The sequence below is a fragment of the Catharus ustulatus genome, chromosome 5 (genome assembly GCF_009819885.2).
Source record: "Catharus ustulatus isolate bCatUst1 chromosome 5, bCatUst1.pri.v2, whole genome shotgun sequence".
Lineage (NCBI taxonomy): Eukaryota > Metazoa > Chordata > Aves > Passeriformes > Turdidae > Catharus > Catharus ustulatus.
In genome coordinates, this window is record NC_046225.1 from 58569239 (window position 1) to 58593863 (window position 24625).

The window sequence follows — 24625 nt, forward strand, 5'->3', positions numbered from 1 at the left end:
GGGGGGCAGGAGCGGGCAGCCACGGCCGGCAGGAGCTGCGTAGTGAGGGAGCTGCCGCCGGCCCCAACTGCCACGTGGGGAGGGAGGGAGGGAGCTGCCCCCGGCCCCGGCCCGGGCGCAAGGGGAAGAAGAAGCCGGCCTCGGCCCCAGCCCGGCACAAGCCACGCGGGGAGGGAGGTAGCCGCTGGCCCCGAACCGCTGCGAGCTGTGGCTGCCCTGAGCTGCGCCTCACCAGCCAACCCCCAAGGCGGGCAGCAGTGCCGAGGCCCATGGCACAGGGAGGGTGCCTGGGGGTGTGTTTAAAGGCTACACCAATCTGTGAAAAATGTTTGCAAATTGAGTGCTGGCCAGTAATTTGTTACTTTGTTGCATGCAGCGCAGCTCCTTGCTGCAAAAAAAAGTGCGCCTTATAGTCTGGTGCGCCTTTTATAATGCACAAAGTTGCGACATTTGCCGACTCCCGGAGCTGCGCCTTATAATCCGGTGCAGCTTATGGTCGTGAAATTACTGTACTATCTGCTTCCCACATAGATCAGAGTGCTTCTAAAGGATCTAAGGATGGGCTGTCCTGAAAAAGTCTTTATTTCATAGTTATCTGTCTGCCTGATTCTGTTTCAGTTAACCTTAGTCTAATTGGATGATCATATCCTTGTTTTCTTTTCTTGCCAACGAGTCAGTCATGGTCCATTAAATACTGAGAAGAGGCATAACTGTCATTGTTAAAAAGTTCTGTTCCATCTTAAACATCTAAATATCCCCTCTTCCAGTTGTTGAACTGCAAATACAAACTCAATCAAAAGAATCAGAAAATTCAAGATACCTAATGAACTTAGGAAAATACAGTTAACACCAGAATGTTTTCATTTTTAAGATGTTAAGAAACAACAGTTTCCAACTTGGCAAGAGCAAATGCATCCAAAATCAGATGTTGTGAAGAAATGAGGTTCTTGCACCCACAGGTGAGAACCCATGTCACACTAACTGCTGTGATGCAGAGCCCTTCTTTTGTTATCAAGGTTGTTTTGTTTCAAGTATGTAACAGTGCTTATATTTCCAAGGAGAACAAATTTTCTCTTTAGGATATTCCTCAGCTGTGATTAGGTTAAACAAGCTTTAGATTTACATGATGAAATTTAAGCTGTTAAAATAAGGGTAATGTTGAAGAAGGTTTTTTAAGTCTCTGCTATTATCTTTATCAAAGGTGTATTTTGTGATTTTATTCTTTGGATTTATTTGTTATTAAAAATATTTCAGACCTAAAAAGAATGAACTTTCTCAATCTACCTGTTTCCTGGAAGATAATGACCAGACAATGTTAGAAAATGGGATCAGAATGCCCAAGGATGTTCTTGCAACTACCTCATTGTGCAGAAACTGAGTAGCTCAAACTCTAAATAGACATTTAAGCCATAACATAGTTTGAAATATATACTAGTCTTTTGTGAAATAGCTCTGAGGCATGTTTTTTCTTTTGCTCTCAGAATAGACACACTTTCAAAGAGAAACCTGAAGGAGGGCAATAAGGTGGTGCTTCAAAAAGCCAAGTAGTCTGTATTCCTCAGTTGCTTGCTTTACACTCTACTACTTCAAAACACTTGTATTTAAATTATCTTTTAATGATTAGGTTTATGTCCTTGGAAAATAGCTTTTCATTGTCTACTTTGCTTTTCTAATATATATTTAATTTTTATCCCTTATTAGCTTTAATGAACAAGATTGTTGTAGTGCATTTTAGACTTATTGAAACTGTAATTTTACGTCATTGCTTTAAAATAAATGTTTCTTTATATTTTTTTAACAAGTTCTGCTATTTTATGGAGCTGTCTGTTTCATCAGGAAACTTGACAATAACTTTTTCTGGTTCAAATTCTGTCTTCTACTGTGTTCTGAAAAGTTTATCTAGAAAGTCATGAATATGGTAATTTCTATTTCTGAGCAGCTTTCTTATGCTATTTTTGTTCCACGATAGTTAGATGTATAGTTCTAAGTGAGTAGGCACAGTGTGAGCACAAGATGGAGAAATGGTTTTCTTATGAAAAAGTAAGCTGTAAAATGAAAATCATTAAATGATAATAATACAGTAATCATGTTTCTAAATTTTGCAGTGTTAATTCAAGCATCTAATTCTAGTGTGACATAGTACTTCTTAACAAAGCATAATTTTTAAACAGAGTTAATCTTCTAATGGGGGATAGCTGTCACTTAAATTTTGTGGATGAATGATTTTCAAGGAAAGAAGAATTGTAAGAAAAAAGTGCTGAGTAGAAAAGGAGGACATACAGTGTGATTGGGGTGAAGGTCAGAATAGGATTTCAGAAATACTGATTTTTACTACAGGGCTTTTAAGAGATTCTTGCTTTTTAGATCAGGAAAAAGAAAGTCTGTCTAGCCAAGAAGAAAATATGCTCAAGACCTCAGCCAAAGCTTCAGAATAAATATCATGATATAGCATGAGAAGGGCCAAAAATATTTTAAAGTAAAATTATGACAAAATAATGAAAACAGTGGTTGTATCGTGTAATCGACTAAGTATTCAGTGAAATTCACTGACTGACTAATCATGAAAAGCATAGGAGAAAATGAGGGCAAATTTAATGTTATCTTTCCTTGTCATGGCTTTTTAGGCTCCAGCAAGAAGACTTTTAATAACGTTTCAGTTAATAACAGTAGTCACGATGACTATTCCATTCTTTTGTCATTTTTTAGCACTTTTCATGAGGTTTTTTCCCATTGGTCCTGTGTAGACTTTTGACCTCACAACATCCCATGGCAATGAATGCCACAGTTAATTACATGGTAGGTAGGTAGGGGAAAAAGTTCCATCTCTTGGTTTATAACTGCTACTTGAAACTTTCATGTGTCTATGCTTTGGTCCATTTTTCCATGGGTATGTCTTTACAAAACTCACTCTGTGTGCATGTCCATCTTTGCTGTCCTCTCCTCTAAAAGTTTATTTTTGCTTTCTATTTGAAGATTGGAGAACCATCACTGTGCACAGTATTTGGGAGTTGAGTGCAGTATATAAAAACAGTAATGCCCTTCTGTTTTCATGTCCTTTCCTAAGGGTTTCTAAAGTTGAATTTGTGTGTTTAACACTGTTAATCACTGTGGTGATACCTTCTGATAGCTGACCCCTGAATCACTTCTGAATAGATGTAAGTAAGTCACTGTGAATAATTGTTCCAGTTTTCGCTCAGTCTATTAATAATGGATTTATTATTTCAGCCTTCATATTCCTGTGTGCACTGTTGGACAAAACCCAACTGAGACATAATTACAAGATTCCTGGCTGAGAATTATGATTTCTCTAACAGGGTTTTTTTGCAATATTGTTTCATCATTTTGTTATTTAGCTTTGAGAGTAGCTTGGTGGTGGTAACTTTACAAATTTCACATTAGGCTTATGAGTAACAATAAGTTGATATGTATTTTTTAAGATTAAAACCCATAAAAAGCTTGTCTACTTCTCCTTCTAGAGGAAAAGTGACAAAAAGAGATTCAACTATGAGCAGGTAGAGGATGCACATAGTACAGGTGAAAACCTACATCCAGGAAACATCAGGTTACAGTGCAGAGTGTTTGCCTTTTGTAAAAATTAATATTAATTAATATTAATTAATTAATATTTTCACATTATTTGAGTGGAATTTTGTAAGGAACATGCAATTATAAAACTGTAATACTATGACAGGGACTAGTGTGTTTAATGAGATTCTCCTTAAAAATCCAGCTAACATGGGGATGATTCTTGAGAATAAACTCTCTGAGGCAGTGATGAATAACAGTTTCTTGCTATGTTGGAATAGTTGAGCTGCAGTATAAGCAAGAAGTGTTAAACAAATACATTCTTTACAATCAGAAGATAAAGAAATAAGGTTGATTATTGCACCACAATTTATTATTCAACACTATGCAATGCATAAACTCTTTCTACAAGCAAGTGAAAGCAATCCAATTGTAAACTATAAAATATATTGTCAATATCTGATTAAAAGAGACTGAGCTATCCATAATCTCTCAGCATCCAATCTTACCCAGGTTGCAGATATGTCTATCTGTATCTTAGGAGGTTTCTGGTTTTGTTTACATTGCTTCCTTGAAAAGGAGGTGACCCACTTGTCTGGGAGGCTGTGTTAAATTTGTTTGTTTATTGGGCTTCACAGTCTACACCATGACTTGCTAGTCAAATAAACAGCTCATTTAAGCAGCTCTAAGAAGGCGAGAGGATTCTTTATTTCTGCTGCCTGCTTGGTTGCTGATAGAAAAATGCCTCCAGACATAGTAAGGCCCTCTATCCATTTTTCCCCCTTTCTTGTCAGCCTGTGTCATGTTAGCAGAATATCAATATTGTGCATAGAAATGTGAACTATTTATCATGAATAATACAGATAAGTTATAGAGAGAGATTAAATTGCAGCACGTGTTAGTATTGCATGATATTCATATACTGCAGGTTGCAAAATATGATAGGCATGTAAAACTTTACCCTAAAGTACATTATGGTTGGTTCCAAACTTTTCCTGTCAAGAAGAATTCATTTTATCAGGCAGAATAGCTTTATTTGGTCATTTACCTGCAATGAAAATTACTGTACTTTTTGAAGAGTTCATAAGGGTTTATGGGCATATAAATGGCAATACAAAACATAAAAATCTCCTGTAGGTCATAGTGAAGTTCGTTTAGCTTCTATATTGCCTTTGTCAAAGATGTTTAGAGAAGGTAATAAATAAGAAAAGCATATATAGAAATGTCCTAGGAATGTTCTCTAATTCCTAGCAATTTACAATTCAAGGATTTACCAAACAGGAGATAATCACATTGCATTTAGTAATCATTTATATATTTTTAATCCATGAATTTTTAAAGGTAGGGGTTTTTTTTAGGATGGCCCAATTTGGGATCTACAGCATCCTATATAAAAAAAAAATTGCATCCTAAGTGTGCAGTGTCTGAAGAAGACACTCCTTTCTCCACCTGCTAGTTTCATGACATGTCCTAGTATTACCACTGAAAGTGCTACTGATCTACTGTTCTCTAATCTTATATTTTGCCACATTTTGTACAGAAATCCAGTCCTTACCTTTGATCATGCTCCTTACCCTTCTCTATCCTTCTTATATTTCTGCTGTAAATTGAAACTGTTATTTGCATTATTTGCCTTTGGTTTTATTTTACATTTATTTTACATTTATTTCTGTATCTATTGGGAAAACTATTTTTTAAATTTGTTTTGTAGATTTTGGGCTTTTTTTTTAAATATTTCTCAGGCTGATTTGCCTTTTAAAAGATAAATGGCTGTTTAAATTAGAAATTATCCATGTGTGTGTTCAGATATAGATGTATCAATGCAAATATAATAGGGCCTGTAGCAATAGGACAGGGCCTATTGCTGGTTTTGGCCTGACAGAAGATAGAGTCAGACAAGATATTTGGAGGGAATTTTTAATGTTGAGCATATCAGACACTGGTACAGGTTGCCCAGTGAAGTGGTAGATGCCTCATCCCTGGGAACATCCAAGGCCAGGTTGGATGGGGCTGTGAACAATCTGATCAGGTGGAAGGTGTCCCTGCTCATGGCAAGGGGCTTGGACTAGATTACCTCAATGCCCCTTCCAACACAGTCCATTCTATGATTCTATACTTTAAAAACCCATTCATTAAGAAACTTCATTATTGTGTTTTGGTTTAGGTTTTTGTTTAGGACAGGTATTTTTTTGCAAGGAAAAGTTGTGTTGAAGAGCGGATATTTTTATAAATATTTCCTGTTTTCTCAGTCATTATTAAGGATAAAAGAGTAAGTCCCATTTGCAATTTGATCTGTTTACCGTGTCTAGTTGACTCTTCAGTGATTTTATTATTCATCCCTCGAGAGCAGTTAAGTCATATGATCTATTTATTTATTTTGAGTGAGGTTAGACTATTTTACATTTTCAATAACTCCAGAGACATGCTGAGAGATGACACAGAAGTATACATTTTCTTTGCACAAAGGTTCTCTGAAGCGAAAAAATTGAGATTTATTACGCTTTGTGAGCTAAACTTCAATGTATTATGTTGGTTTTGCCTGCTGTAGGAATTATTTACATTTTTCCTGAGGATATGCAGATAAGACTACAGACACAGCTTTTAAATATTTTATTGAACTGGTTATTTTAACATTTTTGTTAGGCTAAAATTATACTTGATTATTTTTACCTTCTTACCTTCTTATTATCTTCATTAACTGTGGGATCAGTCAGACATATGGGTCTATGGCTTTTTGGAGTTTATGGAGGTACAGGGCTTTGTTTCTTCAAAGCATCAGTCATGGATATACCAGGTGAGCACTGGCTTCTAAGGCTTCTAAGATTATATAAATCTGTCATGTCATTTACAGCTGCATCTCCAGTCTTCATTGCTGTGATAAAAATATTTTGGGTTATAAATAATTTTTTATAATGTATATTTTTAGTTTGGCCAGCACCTGAATCAAATCAAGCAGATGCAGAATAAGTTTTAGCATTTTCAATGAATTAATATATGTGTTTGAATAGCAGGGCTTCTCTTTTATACATTCAGAAAAAAACCCTGGCTTAAATTCATAAACCTTTACGAAAATGAGAAACTGCTGTTGGCATCTATTTTTCCAAAAGTCCCTGAACCATATGCCAGAATGAGGGATGTGCATTCACTACTGTTCTGTGCAAAAGAGATTTAACTGCCAATTGCTGCCATCAGTTTTTTAACCCTTGTGTAACAGGAGGTGGAAATGACTTGTCTTAAAATGGTATGGGCTGAAATCTTGGGAGAATGGAGACTTGAACCTCTACTTATTCTGTCTCTGGATATGTTACTGAGTCCCACAACTGGTAAAACTAGGCCTTCATTCACCATCGCATATAAAAATGCTGAAACAAAACTTTAAAGGATAGCATGAGAAAATTACAGCTAGGAGTCAGTATTTTTACCTTTCCATAGCTTCTCTTTGGGATTTGTATTCTTGAAGTGTGCAAATTGTACTTTAAGCAAAATTGTATGCTGGTTTGCCATATTTTAACAATGTTTATATTTTTTTCAATACTTTATACTTTCCTTTTTTACCAAGGAGTTTATGTCATGAAGCATTTAATGGAAAATGCCTTAAGTTACTAACATTAAACTCTTTCAAACCTTCCCTTTCTGTGTGTCCTAAAAGCTACAAATAGGAATCAGGTCTGTGATCATTTTGTACAGGCATTTTTCTCATGCCATGACTCTCAATGTATCATATAATGAGCTACTTGGAAAAAATTATGACTCGCTAATGAAGGAGAAAGAAAAGAGGAAACAGGTTTTCCATGTTCCTTTAAAAATGTCATTTTTTTTCCTCTAGGTGCTTTTTCTTTTTTTTTACAGGAAAGTGGCAGTATCTCAAAAAACATTGATAAACAGAGGAGAACGCTCATCAAAGAATGTGTCTTTCAAACTAAGAGTTTTTATAGAATTTCTTTTTTCAGTCAGTACAGCTGCCCCTACTGGTACAAGCTGCCTGTGGATATGGGCTGCTTAGTGCTTTGGCATTGCTCTGAGTTGTCTTGCTTACTCCGTGTTTAATTAATGGGAATATGAAAATCAACCTTCAAACTGAAAGAATTAAAATTAGAATGGCAGCTGAAAAAGGCAGAAACAGGCTGGGACAAAGGAAGAAAAGGTAGGAGAAATGAAAACATTAAACTGTACTTCAAATTTTTGAATTTAAAGGAAAATTATTGCAGCTATTTCATTATGCCTTATTTCTCTTCCATCCATTTTTAAGGATATGAGACATATTGAAGACAAATTTTTAAAGACTAATCCCTTGTATTTTTTGTATTTAGCTATAAACATAATAATTTATGATTTGAATCTTAGAAACCTATTCAGAAAATTATGTCCTAGAACAAGCCACTCATAAAATACAATTATAGTGAAAAAATGTCATTATCCCCTTTGAAGATAGGTGAAATGTGATTTGAAATGTAAATTTTTAAGATCCACAAGTGCCTGTTGAATTTAACAGCTGCTCAGGGAAGGAGAAGAAAAGAAATTTTTAAGTTGGTTTGCAAGAGTAGACAGGATCCAGTTCAAAATGTTACTGTCAAAAAGCTACTGTCCAACTCTTTAGGTCACTGTAATGCAATTAGTTTCAATATTCTGATAAGAACAGCAGAATTCATTATATTTCTGCCTAACTTGAAAAAAATCATCTCTGTTAAAATGAGGAGTTCAAAGAACGGAAATTGAAAGAACCATTTGTAAGAGTAAAGTATGGTGAGATGTAATGGGGATAATTTTAATTGTGAAACATCAAATTAGAGTTTCAGGGAAAATTCACACTACAATATCAAAACAGATTTCAGTGAGAAAATAAAAGGTGTCATTAAATTGAAGGGTCAAATATATTACTAACTAGGAAATCAGTATTAAGAAGGTCCAATAAAGGAAACTAGAAAAATGAACATGGTCTGCCTAACTGTAAAAATATTACAGCATTCCAATCAAATGTTGAACAATAACTTGATAAAGGCATAAGAAAAGCACTAAAAGGATTGTTCTCTGTGTATAAGCAACAGAAAACCTTACAGAGGATCTACAGGATAAGTAGAGCTGGGGTATTTTGTTTGTTTTGTTTGTAAAAGAAGCTATGTCATCAGAAAATTTTGTTCTTACAATAGGATTAAAAAGAATTGTATTGATATGTCTCCTTAAACCTAGAGCAATGCCGTTTAGCATGGCAGAGCAAAGGCTGAAAAGACCTGCAGGGTAGTCCTTTCCAGAGGAACAGTAAAATCATCCTAATGCTTCCTGTTAAATGAGAATCTGTTGGATTTTTTACATTGCATGCCATATTCAAAGAACTGAAATGGCAACATTGGCAAAAGTGCTGGAATTAACTAAATGGGAAAGATTATCAAAGCAAATCAGAGTTCAAAGCAGGGTGAGCAGGAGAAATTGTTAGAGGAGGGAGAGGTGCAGGTTAGGGCTAACAGGAGCAGCAGGCAGAGGGGCCTTCCTCATACAAGTTAAATTAGTGGATCAAATGATCTTTAAAGCACTTTTCTACCAGTAAGACATTGATTAAAGTATTCTACAAAAGTAGAGAATAATTCACATATAGCTGAATCTCTAAAGAAAAAGCCTGTGAAATATCGCTGAGGTATTATACTTGAGGTCTTCATTGGCCTGTTTATCTCTCTTTTCAGATATTTCTTTTTGCCTTTAAGTAAAAATCCTCAAATCTACTTTTTAATACTTTAAATCATAATTGCAAATGGTGGAAAAATAACTCATATTACCCAAAAAACTAGAGTGGTTTCCAAGTTTTATGGGTAGGGATTATAACTGCTGGGTTTTTTTCCAGTGACCTCCTTAAATCTAAATCTCCTCCTCATTGCTGCTATCATAGTCCCAGGAAAAGGGGGGAGTAGTGGGGGAGAAGTTCCCTTTAGGGCAAAAGGGCAGCTGTGAAGAATAGCAGAAAAGTGTTGAATGAATGGGTTATAAGGTGTCAGTAGTCATAAATGCAAAGTAATGTATGTGCAAAACACAGTCCTCCCATTATATCCACAGCAGTGTGCCATGTTCCTGGTTTTATCACTCAAGAAAGAGATCTGCAAATTATAATGGGTTGTGCTCTGAAAATGTCACTTCTGTGCTACATAGCTATCAAAACAGCAAATATGACATTAAAAATTATCAGGAAAGGAAAAGAGAACAAAAGCAAACATCATTATATCTCTGTATGAAACTATTGCCTTTATCTTGATTCCTGTGGGCTGTTCCAGTGTCTCAAAAAGGACAAAACAAAGCTAGAAAAGGTACAGAAAAAAACAGCATGAATGATCAAAGGTACAGAAGGGGTTTAATACAAGGACATGTCTAAGTAGATCAGGACTCTTCAGCCTTGGAAAAAAAAATGACTAATGAGGGGGAAGGCAGGAGATGAGCTAGGAGGTTATAAAAGTGAGTGGTGTGAAGGGACATAAAGAGGTTCAGTGTTTCTCATTATTGAGGTATGAGGAATGAAAATATCCTGTGGCAGATTCAGAACGTGCCAGGGGTACCTTTCAATTGAATATAGTCAATTTGTAAACGATACTGATTTTGGCCAAAACTTAGAAGGTTTAAAAAAATAATTTTACAAATTCATGAAAAATAAATCCAAAAGGGCAAATATGCAGGAAATTTACCTCTACTTCAGAAAGCCCTGGCTGAAAACATTAAGGATATCTTAAAGGAGATACCACTTTTCTAGTCTTCTCCAGGCATCTACAGGATAAGTTGGAAGTGTATTTGCCCTACACCAGTGGGAAAATTCTTAAGTTATGGACTTGGCCTATGCTGGCTCTGAGGTCACGGGTGGAGGAAGAATACCCATCTTAGAAAATGGATATAAACCTGGTTACAGCTTCTGCAGTCTGTACTAGGAGATGAACACAAAGAATTTAAATAATTTTGTGTTCCTCTATAAAATATCATTGGGCTGAATTGTCCAGCTTGAAAATTTTTAGAGAAGGGATGAAGCTGACTGCTTTGATTGTGTCTTAGAGTGTGGGGGTTTCAGACCATGAGGGTTCCAAATCCTTATGGCTTTTCTAGATTTTTTTCCTTGGCTTATACAAAGGAAATGCAAACAATTTGTTTCCATGGTTTATGCAGTGTTAAATGGATCATGACTTGTGAAGATGCATTGGCTGATATTTAGTGATGTTTTCACCTTGGCTTGTTTCTCTGCCAAAACTCATGCATTTTAGAACCAAAATAGTTTAAAATGTACATGGAAGAATATAGAGAGAACCTCTGAGACAGTCTAAAAATAGGGGCTAGTTGGTTTTCCTTTAGCTTTAGCTAGTTGGTTTTCCTTTCCATGAGCTTTAATACTTCAACCATATATGTATAAAGGTTACTGTCAATTCAGTCCTTTGGCAGCTGAAGGAAGGCTCTTTGCCACTCAACAGACCCACTGTGGGACACAGTTTGGAAGCAGAACTTGTCTTGCTTGACTTCTTTTTGCTGGCCTGGGAATTTACTGGATGTTTGCTGCAGTGCTTTGTCAGAGGCAGTACAAGAGAGAGGCTCTTTATTGTGTGATGTTTTTATTTTTCTGAGCATGAGAAAGAAGAAAAAAAATAGAATCAGCAGTTTATCTGAGACAGCTTCTCCTGTGCTTTTCTTGAGAAACACAGGGGACAATATGGTGATTAAAACTCATAGTGATTTCCCTCATCACTTAAAAATTCATTTGCTGAATTAATGAATATTTGTGATGTTGGTCCCCTCAGGGGAACTTCAGCAATTTCCCACCTTGTTGCCTATCAGTGAATATGTGGTTGGTAACAAGTTCATCTTAAGAGCACCTGAAGTCAGGCATAACAGGGTGAGAAAAACTTGGCTTTTCCTGTGTTTTGGGCTCTTTGCTCTGTAGCAGAGCTCCCCCTGCTCTGAGAGCAGAGGATGAGTGGTGCCCGTGGCTGTGCCAAGCTTTGGGGTTAGCAGTACAATAGAGAGCTTGGCAAACTGGAACAGCTGGGGAAAAACAGGTGGCGAAGGGGCTGGATTGCAGCTGAGGGAGCTGAGAGAGTTTTTTTCTTGCCTGAACAAGAGAAAGCTGAAATGGAACTTGCACAACCTGGAGGCTGGTTAGAGAGAGAGGGAGCAAAACTTGTACATCCACCAAAGCTACAGCAAGGAAAATTCTGTGTCATCATAAGAAAACTTCTCAGCCCAGAGGGTGATCAAATGCTGGAATAGGTTGCCCAGAGAGACTGAAATCTTCATCCTGAGAGATTTTCAGAACTTGTCTGGACAAGCCCTGAGTGGCCTGACCTGACTTTGAGGATGGATTAATCACTGAAGCTGGTTCTTCTTCCAGTAGAAGACTGGACTAGATGATTTCCAAAGTTTTTTATCCAAGCATTAAAATTGTGTGAGCCCATCTGAGACCCTTTGTGTCCTGCAGAGAGTATGCAGTCTTTAAATCAATTTATAAAGCTTTGTTTATTGTTGGGGAACAAACCTTTTCTTCTCTAACTTCTGCCTCTCCTTGACAATTTACAGCATTTCTCCTGGTCAGTTTTAAAAATTACTTCCCATAAATTATTACCATATTCTTGTGTATGTATTCTCTGTTGAAGAATATTGACCCTGTTTATCTCTCCTGGCACATAAATGCCAGAAGCACATGTTTTACTTTTGTGTTTTGTGACTTGCCATACCTTCTCTATGCCACGGGCCACCTACCCTGCAACATTACTTTGTACCTGTTTGACAAACAAACATATTCTGGTATTTTTAGTTTGTGTGGATTTGTTTTTCTTTTTAGGATTATAGTCTGCAGTAAGAAGAATCTATTCTGAAATTTTTGTGGATAGTGTAGTTGAGTAGTTTATTGCAGAATTTTTCCATGAATCAAAATTAGGCTAATTGGTTTGTCATTCCATCAGCACTCCCTCTTTGGCAAGAGAAAAATGCTATATTTGCCCTTCTCTGGTCCTCTGAGACCTCCCCTGTCCTCCAGAAGCTCACAAAGATAATTTTTAATGATTCAGAAATCGCTGTCTAGTTTCTCTAAGGTGAATTTAATTGAGACCAGATAATTTGAATACATCCATCTTACCTAAATATTCATTAACATATTCTTTATATGTTTCAGCTTGCAATCCAGTTTTTTTCTCCTAAGTGGTTTTGAATGGCTTGTCAAGATTTACCATTTTTTGAAGGCTGGTGTGAAGGGGATATTAGATAATTGCATTTTACCTTTCTCTGCATTGTTTTCTGTCCCTCTCTGCTACCACTGATCTGCTTATTTATTTATTTATTTATTTATTAAGTATTTTAAAATACTTTTTATTCATTTTGTCTCTTGCAAGTTGAAATTCACTTTGTACTTCCATTTTGCTTCGTATCCTTTTTCTCTATATTCCTCCTTTGTTACATGGGTTGGGTTTTTTTGTTTGGTTGGTTTTGGGGTTTTTTTTGTAGGATTACTTTTTGACAGACGATCATTGAAGATTTCCAAGTGCAAAGGGGCTCCTCTTTCTGTTCTTTGGTACAATTTGTCCGTTTAATGTACAGTAATTTCACGAATACAAGCCGCACCAATTTGACCAAAATTTTGGTGGAAACCCGGAAGTGCGGCTAATATTCCGGGGCGGCTAATCTATTAACAAAATTCTAAAAGCTGCCAACACGGAAGTGAGAGCCCGCGGCAGCCCCAAGCCAAGCTGGAGCCCGGCCGGCCCCGGCAGAGGTGGGAAAGCCTGGCAGAGGCGGGGCCAGCAGTGTGGGGGGCGGGCGGCAGAGCCTGAGCCAGCAGGGCGGGGCAGGGAGGGCGGCAGAGCCTGAGCCAGCATGGCGGGGGAGCCCGGGAGAACTGGGGCTAGCAGTGCAGGGGAGCATGGCAGAAGCAGGAAGGCCGGCGGGTGGGGCTGCCTGGCAGCGGGGGAAGCCCAGCAAAATGGGGGCCAGCAGCGTGGGGGAGCCCGGCGGTGCGGGGGCCTGCAGTGCCGGCCAGGGCGAGGAAACGCGGCGGCGGTGCAGACGGGAGGGGGCGGCCGGCGAGCCTGGTGGCGGCGGCGGCAGCCCTGCCGGCGGGGCGAGCCGAAGCGGCGCTCGCCGAAGCGCCGCGCGGCGAGCCGAAGCGCCGCGCGGCGAGCCGAAGCGGCGCTCGCCGAAGCGCGCGAGCCGAAGCGCCGCGAGCCGAAGCGCCGCGCGGCGAGCCGAAGCGCCGCGAGCCGAAGCGGCGCTCGCCGAAGCGCCGCGCGGCGAGCCGAAGCGGCGCGAGCCGAAGCGGCGCTCGCCGAAGCGGCGCGCGGCGAGCCGAAGCGCCGCTCGCCGAAGCGCCGCGCGGCGAGCCGAAGCGGCGCTCGCCGAAGCGCGCGAGCCGAAGCGCCGCGCGGCGAGCCGAAGCGGCGCTCGCCGAAGCGGCGCTCGCCGAAGCGCCGCGCGGCGAGCCGAAGCGGCGCTCGCCGAAGCGCCGCGCGGCGAGCCGAAGCGGCGCGAGCCGAAGCGGCGCGAGCCGAAGCGCCGCTCGCGAAAGCGCCGCGGGGCGGGCGCGGCGCTCGCGAGGCGCGGCAGCGGGGCGAGCGAAAGCGGCAGCGGGGCGGGCGGCGAGCCCGGCGGCGGCAGCCCTGCCAGCCGGGCGAGCGAACGCGGCAGGGGGGCGGTGCTGACGGGAGAGGGGGGCCAGCGAGCCCGGCGGCGGCGGCAGCACCACCCGGCCAGCCCCGCCGAGCCGTGGCGCTGAGCTGGGCCACCCGGCCCCGTCGGCAACCATGAGCGGGCCGAGCCTGCCTGGCCCCGCCCCGAGCCAGTAAAGCCCGCTATGCCGCGATCCTGTTACTAATTGGCCAATTTGTGAAAGCTGCGCACGGATTCTCGCGACGAACGAAAGTGCGGCTAATATTCGGGGTGCGGCTTATCTATTGACAAAGACAGCAACATTGTCGAGGCACCGGGGGTGCGGCTTATAATCCGTGCGGCTTGTATTCGTGAAACTACTGTAACTTTCCTGCATAAACTGCCAGCATACTTGCACATGTTTTTCTTCAGGTCATCTTTCTAAACAACCTCTAACCACTCTCCAGAGTTTGCTGAAATCTGTTGAGTTTGATGGTGGTGATGTGATTGGAGGGTGTTTCTGGTTTTTTTCTGTAGCTGTTGCATCACATTTTCCAAAAAAATCAGTTTGTCTGCATTCCCCAGCAGACATTGTTAATCTGTTCTTTCCTATTGGACAGCACCAAAACTAAAATAACCTCTCCATAATAACTTATTCACTCTGAAATTACAATTTGCTTACAGTGTGATATTCAGACAAGTCTTTGTTTTATCACATGGTATCTACATATTTAAAGTCTCATCATATCTCCTTCATAGGATTTTCAGTTTTCTCATTCACAAAAATGGCAAAAGAGATGTAGTCCTCACTTCCTGGCTCAGTTTAGCACATTTGCTCTTCCTTTTTTGGTTTGTACCCGCTCCCCAAGAGTTTCAACAAACAAATTTTTGAATTTTCTCTATTTTATAGCATTTACATGTGTTCTTGAAACTAAGGACAACATTTGCCTTTTTTTCCCATTGAAAGAGCTTGCTGAAAAAGTGACTTCCACACCAATATTCCAGTCCTGTGATTTGCCTCATAAAGCTCTGCCGTACCAGCTATGTGTTCACTTGTGAAATATCTCATTCTTTTTGCTTTCTTCCAGCTCATGTTCACTAGGATGTCATATCATTCTTTCTGCATGTCTGAAGAAACTTAGTCATTGTGACATTTGACCAATAAGTTGCATTCTTGCAGGGTCTTTATTAACTTCTGCAGCCATTAGGACATCCCTGCAATACTGTCAGATAGCAGATGTCAGCATCCGACTTGGCTACATTGGGATCTTTGTTCTGCCATTCCTGTTGACTACAATGCCATGCCATGCCATGCACAGTGAGCTTTTTTGAGAAATACCTTTTTTTTTCTGGACATAATATAATTTTTGTGTGCATTTAGCTGTAGCTCAAGAGCTGTGGTCTTCCAATCACGGACTCTATTTGTGCCTTTCAATTTTCCTGATCAAAAAGTCGTTTTTGTAGATCCTTGTACCCTTTAATCCATCAAAAGCTTAGTTTCCTGAAAATTTTAAGTCTGAAAACTGTTTAGGACACTCTAATAAAGAGAATGTCAAGAGTACACAAACATGTTTTATGGTCTGAAGAAAGCTACCAGAACTCAATGCATCAGGCACAGTTCTTCAGCTGTTCTCCCAATAGGATTTCACCTCGTAGGCTAAGAAATTTCTGTTTTTACATGCTTGTTTAAAACTTTTGGGTCTCTACAAGGCCAAATAGTCAGTTCAGTGGTTGGTTTGTTCTTTTCTGTATTGTTCCCTTTCTTCTTTTCTGTGTCTGTAACATGTAAACACTTCTTCTCAGAGTTATTTTGATGTTTCCTTAAGGTGGCAGCACTGTTTAAAGGTCATAAAATGGTTGAGTACTTTCACTCAGCTCTCTGCAACATTTATAGACTCCTTCCAAAGGTATAAAGCAAATGTTTTCTCAGCTGTTTCCTAATGATTACGTGCTTCAGAATAGTATGATGTTAATACCATGAACTTCTATCCCATTCTGATAAATACATGTCCAATGCTTAATTAAAAAAAAAAAGAACAAAAAACACAAAAACCCCAAAAAACCCCCCAAAACCCCAAAACCTGGGCAGTAAGTTCTGCATTTCACACATTTAGCTTTCTTGACTTCATCTTCCCTCTGTTTATTTCTACTATGTTCTTTTATTTCTTGTTCTCTTTTTTTGCCAATGATACTGTAATAAACTCTCTCCCCCACTTGTGTCCTCCCAGCAAATTAAAAACTGGCAAGCACCCATATATTTCTGGGCTGCTGATCCATTTATTTTCCACTATAACATTGTCTTTTCCCCTTGAAGCACACATAATTCTGATACATAAGACTTTTTTACTCTGTTAGGATTAGCTAAATGAGCAAAGTAAGAGCACTCAGTGTAGATAGAAGACTTTACCTGGCAAGTGAAAAATGAAATGAAAAGTAGCTGCAATTCTACATGAAAGGACAGAGAAGTTGGAAGCCCTTTTCCATCTCCTTGTAGAATAAAACCCTGCATAAACTGGAGAGTTTAGGCCAGAGGCCTCTGCCAGAGAAGCTCTTCTACTATAGATGGCAAGATCACAAACAGAGAAGTTTCTTAAGTTCAATAAACAGAATTTTATTTCAAAGCAATGAAAACACACATATAAAAACAGGTCCTAATTCTAAATCAGAATGTTTTGAGCAGTGTGTGGCCATATTGGCAAGTCTATCTGCAGTGTAGAAAATACAAGTGCAACCCTGACACTAAAATTATTGTCGTTGTGGGAAAAACAGTAATTCAATAAAAATTACTGTCTGGCATTAACTGTAAAATATTTTTTTAGTTGCTGAAATTATGAAATTAGGGGTCTTTATCATATGCTTTTCTGTTATATGAGTTAATTTACAGTTATTAATGTAGATTCGTTTTTGAAATCAAAATCCACAGATAATGCTGATTTGTACCTTAGGTGTTAGAGGGTGCTAACTGCTGCAGAATAAAAATTATCATGAAAAAATGGGAAAATTAACAATTACATTTATCTAATTTTTTGCCAGATTTTATTTTTTTTCCTACCGTCTGCTTTGTAGAAAAAGCAATTCATTTTTTATCAGACAGTCAAGGATCTTTAGTCTTGTGGTAATGCAACATAGTCACAAGATTCATCAGACTGTCAGGCTTGTGAACCTTAGCTGCATTCAAAGAGCATTTAATAATTCAAAACACATGTTTCCTTTGCAGAAAAAAAGAGGTCTCTACTATTAAAGAAGTATTCAGTGTGTGAAAGATTGAGTTTGAAATATCCCCTATTTAAACATTCATTGGATCAAAGCTACAAATAATTTTAATTTCTTCTATGGAATCATATAATCATATTTCTAATGATATCCTTTATTTGATACATGTTAGGATTTTAGAAAATTTTCTGTATATATTAGATAATCTTGCCAGTACATTAAGCAGCATGTTTCAGCATCAGTTTCTTTTTGACATCAGAAATTGATAGTTGTTAGCACCTTTCTGCATTCCACTATCAATTATGCAGACGCGTTTTCCCAAAACAAAGCCAGTCACGGAGCATAATTTGTGAGATAGGAATAATTTCAGACAGAATCAGCAGCCTGCTATAAATAAAGCACTTTTTTGACAGCACTGTGATCAGCACTAGACTAAAAATGCTTTAAAGCAATGGAGTACCACACACTCCTTGCTCAAATGAAGGTGATGTGACTGGGTCTGTGCTTTCAAGAGCCTGTGGCAAATGGTCTGCTCTGAGTGTCAGAAGCTGAAAGCAAATATGGTTTAGCTATGAATTTCTGCAGTAGAAATCACAGTTTTCTGAGAAGGAAGTTTTAGTTATATTCACTAATATGTGTTAGTATCTGTACACGTATTTGGGAGTTGAACTCTCTTAAACTAGAATAAACATAGAATAAGTGAATGTGCCACTTCTGGTGACATATTTGTGTTATTGGAGCTGCAAATACTTTATCAATATGTCCCCTCTGGTATTCTTTCCTAGCACAGCATGAAAGTATCTTGGCTGTTACACTTCAGAGGAGACAGATGGGTTGTCCATGTCAGGTTTGCTCAGTGCTGGAGAAGGGACAAGGGACAAAGCTGGATGAGCCACTTCAGTGACCTGCAGGTCCTTCCCAGCTGCCCTTTTTCCTGTGGGAGTGGTCTGAAATGACTGGAAGCACATCTGCCATGGGATCAAAACAGACACTTTAATCATGAGGCAGGTGGGCTGCAGGGGAGCTGGGGATGAACCAGTGGGTGTTTGTGTGTCACAGCCCACGCTGAGATGAATACCTGCTTTATAATAAACCCCTGTAAATCTGCAATGTGACATGGAGAAATTGAAGCGTCTGCCCTGCATGGTTCATCCAGCTCACGTGGAGCTTGCTTTCCAAGGATAAGCATCCCTTGACCTCAGCTGGAGACCACACTGCAGCCCCACGAAATCTGCCAAAACTGGGTGTTTTTCAAACATCAGAGTGAATTCTTCAAAAGCCTTGGCACAGCTGTAGCAAACTACTTAATTTCTTTTATGGCTTATTTCCTCTTTGAGCATGAAGGGACTAATTAATGTTTGGCATGCTCATTCTTTTGCTTTCAAGTGTACTAGTAGTACCTTTCCCATCTCCAAATTCACAAAATCCATGCATATTCCTGGCTTTCATGAACTTCACTGTTCTATTAATTGAGGATGAACACTGACCTTTATTTTTTGAAGTATTCACTCTTAATTTTCTCCTACAGAAATCAATCAATTAATTAATTAATTAATTAATTATCTCATTCTATTTTTGTAAGAGATAAGATACCATAAAATTAGTAAACATAGTAATATAAAATTTGTGTCCTCTTATCTCTTCATTAACTGAAGTAGTTAAAACATCTGTAAGAAACTGGAGTTTTTTACCGTGTAGGCATAAGATGCTGCCACGAATGAAATTAATATTTGAAGGTTCTGTTCTAGTTTTTTACAAAGTATCATCTCTGTAACTACAGATGTATATAAATTTCAGGAGTTTTTTCAGGAGCAAAATGATTTTGCTGGGTATGCCATAAGTACATTTTTGACTCATGCGCATTTGTTCTTCTTACAATTAATCTGATTTTTAGCCTCCAAACCCAGTGTTGACAGGCCAAGTCATCATTTACTCCATGATATTATTATATAAAGGCATGTTCTACATTGTCTGGGAAACGCTTGATCACTGGAGTTATGAGACCCATCAGAAAAGGCCCCATGGAATGAGGGTTTTGGGTCCATTGTATCCCTCCAGGGTGTATAGAAAACAAGGAAGGTACAACTAACTAAATGTGGTTAAAATAACATGTCCTCATTTCTTCTGTGAAGATGGTCTAACTGTGCAGTTAGGAAAAAATTTGTAATGATATTACCTATGAGACCAAAACTGTGATTTCACACTGTCCCCTAAACCCATATAACAGAAAAATACTATTGCAAGTACAGTACATACGCATAGAGAGTGCATATATGGAGAATGCATATATATTACATATATAGGGGGTGTACATATGTATGTCTAGTAATGCTCCTAGATTAACAGGTCAGTATTAGCTCATGAACTATAGCTTTGTGTTTATTATTGTCTCTAATACTCACAAAATACTTTTTTACTTTTAAAATCTATGCAATTCCATTATTTATTTAGCATGTTGTGAAAATCTGATTAGAAAATTATAATAACTCTATAAATCATAGCTGAGTAGGTTTTTTGAATACTTGTTTGTGCTGCAGCATCAGACTATAAAAGAAAATTATATTCTGTGTTTGTGTGCAAACAGATAAGTTTAGTAAGATACAAAACCAATTTTGAACTTCTTTAAGACATCACATTCCCTTTGTGGCACTCTTTGCCCTTTCTAAAAGTATTATAATTTTTTTCAAGATCCTAGAATTCTGTTAATTTCTTCTCTCTAGGTAGACTTTAATTCTTTCTTATGCAAGCTAAAGTCATTTTTCATTAAGTGAATTTAATCTATAAATTTCAAACGGAAGTAATTTTTTTCCCAGTGAATTCCCTACCCTGAACCTAAATAATCACAAAACTTTTAGTGGATGGGAAGGAAAGCAAAAAATTAGGCCTCACCTAAACACCAAAATCTGATTCTTATATTTGTATGTATTTCTGAATTGATTGTTGGGGATATTGAAGATGATGTGCTAAGGGAACACTGTGGTGATGTTTTCCTGTGTGACAAGGAAGGGTTCACCAGAGCCTGTGGTTGGTTATGACATACAGGTTCACTGATACTCATTGGAAGCATAAAAGAGACAAAGACAATTCAGAAATATAAATGTTTACCCTGGAGACTCTTACAGTGTAAAAATAGCTGGCTACACGTAAACCAGTTGCAGGAGCATGGAGCTCCTAAACTAAATTAGGAAAGGGAACTAAATCAATTAGTTCACTTTCCTAACAAGCTTGAATTGCTGTCGTACCTGCCTCACTGTATTTCAAGGCCAGCTTTAGTTTGCCTTCCTGGATAGTGGAAACTAAAAGCAGTAGCAGGAAAAGATGCTGTTACAGGGTTCTAAGCCAAAAAGAAATCCAATTTTGACTCTGGCCTCATCTAACTGCTCATTAAGTTCAAGCAGTTTCCACTTCAGTGGCCCATGCATGTTGAGTACTTGATAATCAGCTCTGTGACCAAGCTAGTTAATTACTGAAGCAGTGATTTTAGGGTTGGGATTTTTTAATTTCTGTGAATATTTTTTGCAGTGAAACAGTCTACTGCATATAGAGTTTTGGCATGGCCATATTACATTTTCTCTCATAAATTTCCTTTCATGTATTTTTAGGATCACTCCTAGTACTTTAAAGAAATCATGAAACATTACAGTCTCCTTTGCCTCAGCAAAATGAAGCAGCATTTAGTGGACTCAGGAAATAATCAATCAATCAATCAATCTAGCTTCTGTTTGTGAAGTATAGGTACTTCTGTAGCAGGTTTATTTGTGTTTGTATGTGTCACCACTCTCTTCTGTAAACAGTAGGAGCTATCAGTGGTATCCTTGTATGGCACTGGCTATATATTCTTCATCATTCCTGTTAAATTCAGAGATTTAACAGAGTACAGCATTTAACTTACAATAAACCTAAAAAATGGTTAGCTAAAAATGTCTATTTCAAATTATGCTAAATGACCATGAATTTCTGACACTAGTAATGAACTTTGGAATATAGGTAGTACCTTGCTTTAGAAGCCATAGGTCATGTCATAGCTGCAGGCAGCACACAGGCAGCTACAATGCTCTATTCCTTTAATTGCTTTAATTAAATATGTCTGAAATTAATTTGAAATACTGTACAATATATTGAAGTTAAGAGGTGATTATGGACGACCTTGTACCAGTAGTTTCATAGTAAGCGAACTTAAATTCATCCACAGCAAAGCATAGATAAATTTGATTTATACTGATAAAACAACTCCTTCAATTATCAAAGATAAAGCATGATGTCAAGCCAGGAAATCAATATTGATTTACCAGTATATGATGATAACAATAAAATAATTTTTAGAAGATTGATATTGTGAGTCATTCTCTGTTTACAGACATTGCTGATAATAAAAAATGGAAGAAATTGCTATTTTTTAATTTAAAAACGCTCTTCACATTTTCTCAAGACTGTTTTGATGTAGCTAAATATTTATGTTCTCCCACAGATTTAAATATTAGAATTTAATAGCTACTTCTTTTTGATACACACCATTAGACTCTTTCACAGAAGCAATTTATCACTATATATTTAAATCATGAATCAGCAAGTCCCATAGGAGAAATGAACCTCTCTAATGGGATACTTCTTATCCATTTTTGGCTTGTCTGATATTCTATATATCCAAATTCAGCATAATAAGATTTAGGTTCTCACAACAGATGCATGATGAAAGTGCACACGTTTGTTTTTATTGGGTACACAAATGTTTTAAGACATCCTCCAGTAATTTCATTATTGAGTTACACTGTAGATATAGGCTTAGGCAGATGTCTCAATCATCCAGATCCTGTCATATAGGACAACCTACAAGAGTAGTTCTAATTAATTGATTATAATTCAAAGGCTACTATCTTTTCAGACGTTTTCACATTAGACATAATTTCCTAAAATGCAATTATTTTTCCATTATCTATTGCAGAAAATAAATCAACCAACAATCAGCTGTTTAGCTTTGCTTAGTTGGTATACCCATAATTAAATCTTTGATTATTTTCATGACTATACAAAGTCTTTTTCTTCATGAATCCTATGAGACCTATTTAAACAAATAATTTCCTTAGGAAAAGTAGGTCTTGCCTTTTCCAAAATAGCAACATTTTTCTCTTAAACTTTTAAGAAACTAAAAGAAAGAATTTCAGCCTTTGACTTCAAGCATGAAAGAATAAGTAGTGTTATGAGAAGGCACAAAGTCAAATTATGAGGAAAATAGACCTGCTCTGTAGAAAATTAGACAACCTGAAGATGGTTAGAAGGAAGTTAGTACCCAGTAAGAAGGGGTAGGGAATGGAAGGGATGGAAAGTGCTCAGTTCCTTAACTTACCTGAAATGGGAGGGAAAATGGGAGTGGAACACTGCTGCAGTCAGGAGGGTTTAGCCATAGATAACAAAAATGTGGGCAGGATTTTTCCTTTTTTAAGGAGTGATTCTGAATATGGAGGATTACAGAGTGGGCTGTGAATGTGTTTTTCACATATAATTCTTCAGGAATTAGATTTCATTATATTTGCTCTCTCTCTTGATCGTTTGTACACACACAGACACAGATGCAAGGCATTGGGAAATAGAAAACCAGCATAATTTGCCTTTGAGTGTTCTGTGCCATTTCTATATCTGTTTCATTTGCTGAACTGCAGAACACTGACTGTCTGCCTGCACATTCCTAAGTTCTTCCTATCAGGCATAACAGCAGAAAGTTTCTTTCACATCTTTGCCTGTGGGTCTGCAGAATGGTTTTATAACACAGCAAAGCATCATTCAACATTTGAATGATGAATTCAACTGTGAATTCTTGTGCATGTTAAGACTTTTATTGTGGAAAAAGAAATTTTAAAAAGAAATAACTGTGGTAAAGTAAAAAAATCCAAAAACAGCAACAACAAAAAATCCAAAAAACTCTTCAGTGATTTCGAATGTGAGAGCAGAGAATTAGTCTTCCAAACAGAATCCAATACACTGGGGACAAGGAATCTATGAACTCTGATTACAGCTGTTCAGAATTTTCAACTGACTTAGCAAGATCTTGAGACAAGTCAGTTCTTCCTCTTAAAAGGCTTTGCTGCCACACTGTGGAAAAAAATTTATTCTGTATTAACTAGTGTTACAAATAGCATATCAGCTGAGTTCTTCTCTCTCCCTAGCAGACAGCCCACCTTCCAAAAAAGACAGCTGAAAAATTGTAAAATAAAAATACCATGTTGGGATAGTTAAAAATCTAGTTTCAGTTTCAGATTTGACCATCATTGCATATTCTAAAGCAGGAAAACAATGGTGATAACATGACAAACATTATTTTAATAAAGGACTGATGGAAACCAGCAAAAGGATTCCTCCTATTTTAAAATGACAGGTCCAGAAAAACAATTACCAAAAAGAAGCTATATCCAGAGTCACTGTCATTGCAGATAATAACAAGCTTAATATAAGTTAAAAAAAAAAAAATAGAAGCAAAAGAAGTTTTAAGATATGACCCTTGAATTCATATTTCTATTTTATTTTTTTTCAGTCTGGATCGATTTCTGCTTTTAATGAGCCATGACACTTCAAGAAATGTAAAGCATGTTTGAATTCACCATGGGTTGTGTTGATTTTTTTGTTTATTTTTTTTTGTTTTTTGTTGGGGTTTTTTTGTTGTTGTTGTTTTGGGGTTTTGGTGGTTTTGGTTTTGGGTTTTTAATAAAATTTGTTTTGTTTCTTGTTTAATTTTCTTGACTGTCATTTCATTTTCAAAACTTTAATTCAATGCCCAGAATTCTAGCCTGGTGTAATGCACCAGGGTAGTCCTTGAAACAGATTTCACTACGAAAGGCACTGAAGACTTATAAAGTATTGAACGAAAATGTCATTTATTGGTGCTAACACTAGAAGGGAAAAGAGCCTCGTGTAGATACTCTTGCAACCCTTTCAGGTGGACTGATGGGCAAAATTCACTGCATCATTTGTGCCTCAAGTACTTGGGTGGAGTTTTTCTAGCAGGAAGCAATTCCATGCACCACTTCTATTGGCAGCAAACATTCCCATGAAATCATGCTGCCTCCCACCAAGGTGAGCACAGGCACAGGCAGTGAGGAATTCCTGGTGCAGGGGGGAGTTGCCTGCAGGCTCCTGGATGTGATCAGTGTGTGCTCTGGGCTGTGCTGGCCTAATTTAAAAATACTATCTTCATTTTACATGGGAAGTTGTTGGAGCAAAGTTATGTGAGAGGACCATAGGCAGTGCAGCAACTCCTGTCATGAATAACCATTAGAATTTAAACTTATAGAAAAAAGATTGTTCT

At 38.2% G+C, this 24625-nt stretch overlaps 1 protein-coding gene across 5 annotated transcripts in view; it reads left to right on the plus strand.

The window, feature by feature from the left end:
- The window catches only part of KCNIP4 (potassium voltage-gated channel interacting protein 4), a 416508-nt gene that overhangs the window by 152637 nt on the left and 239246 nt on the right, over positions 1–24625 (plus strand). The gene's annotated exons all lie outside the window — the stretch shown is intronic.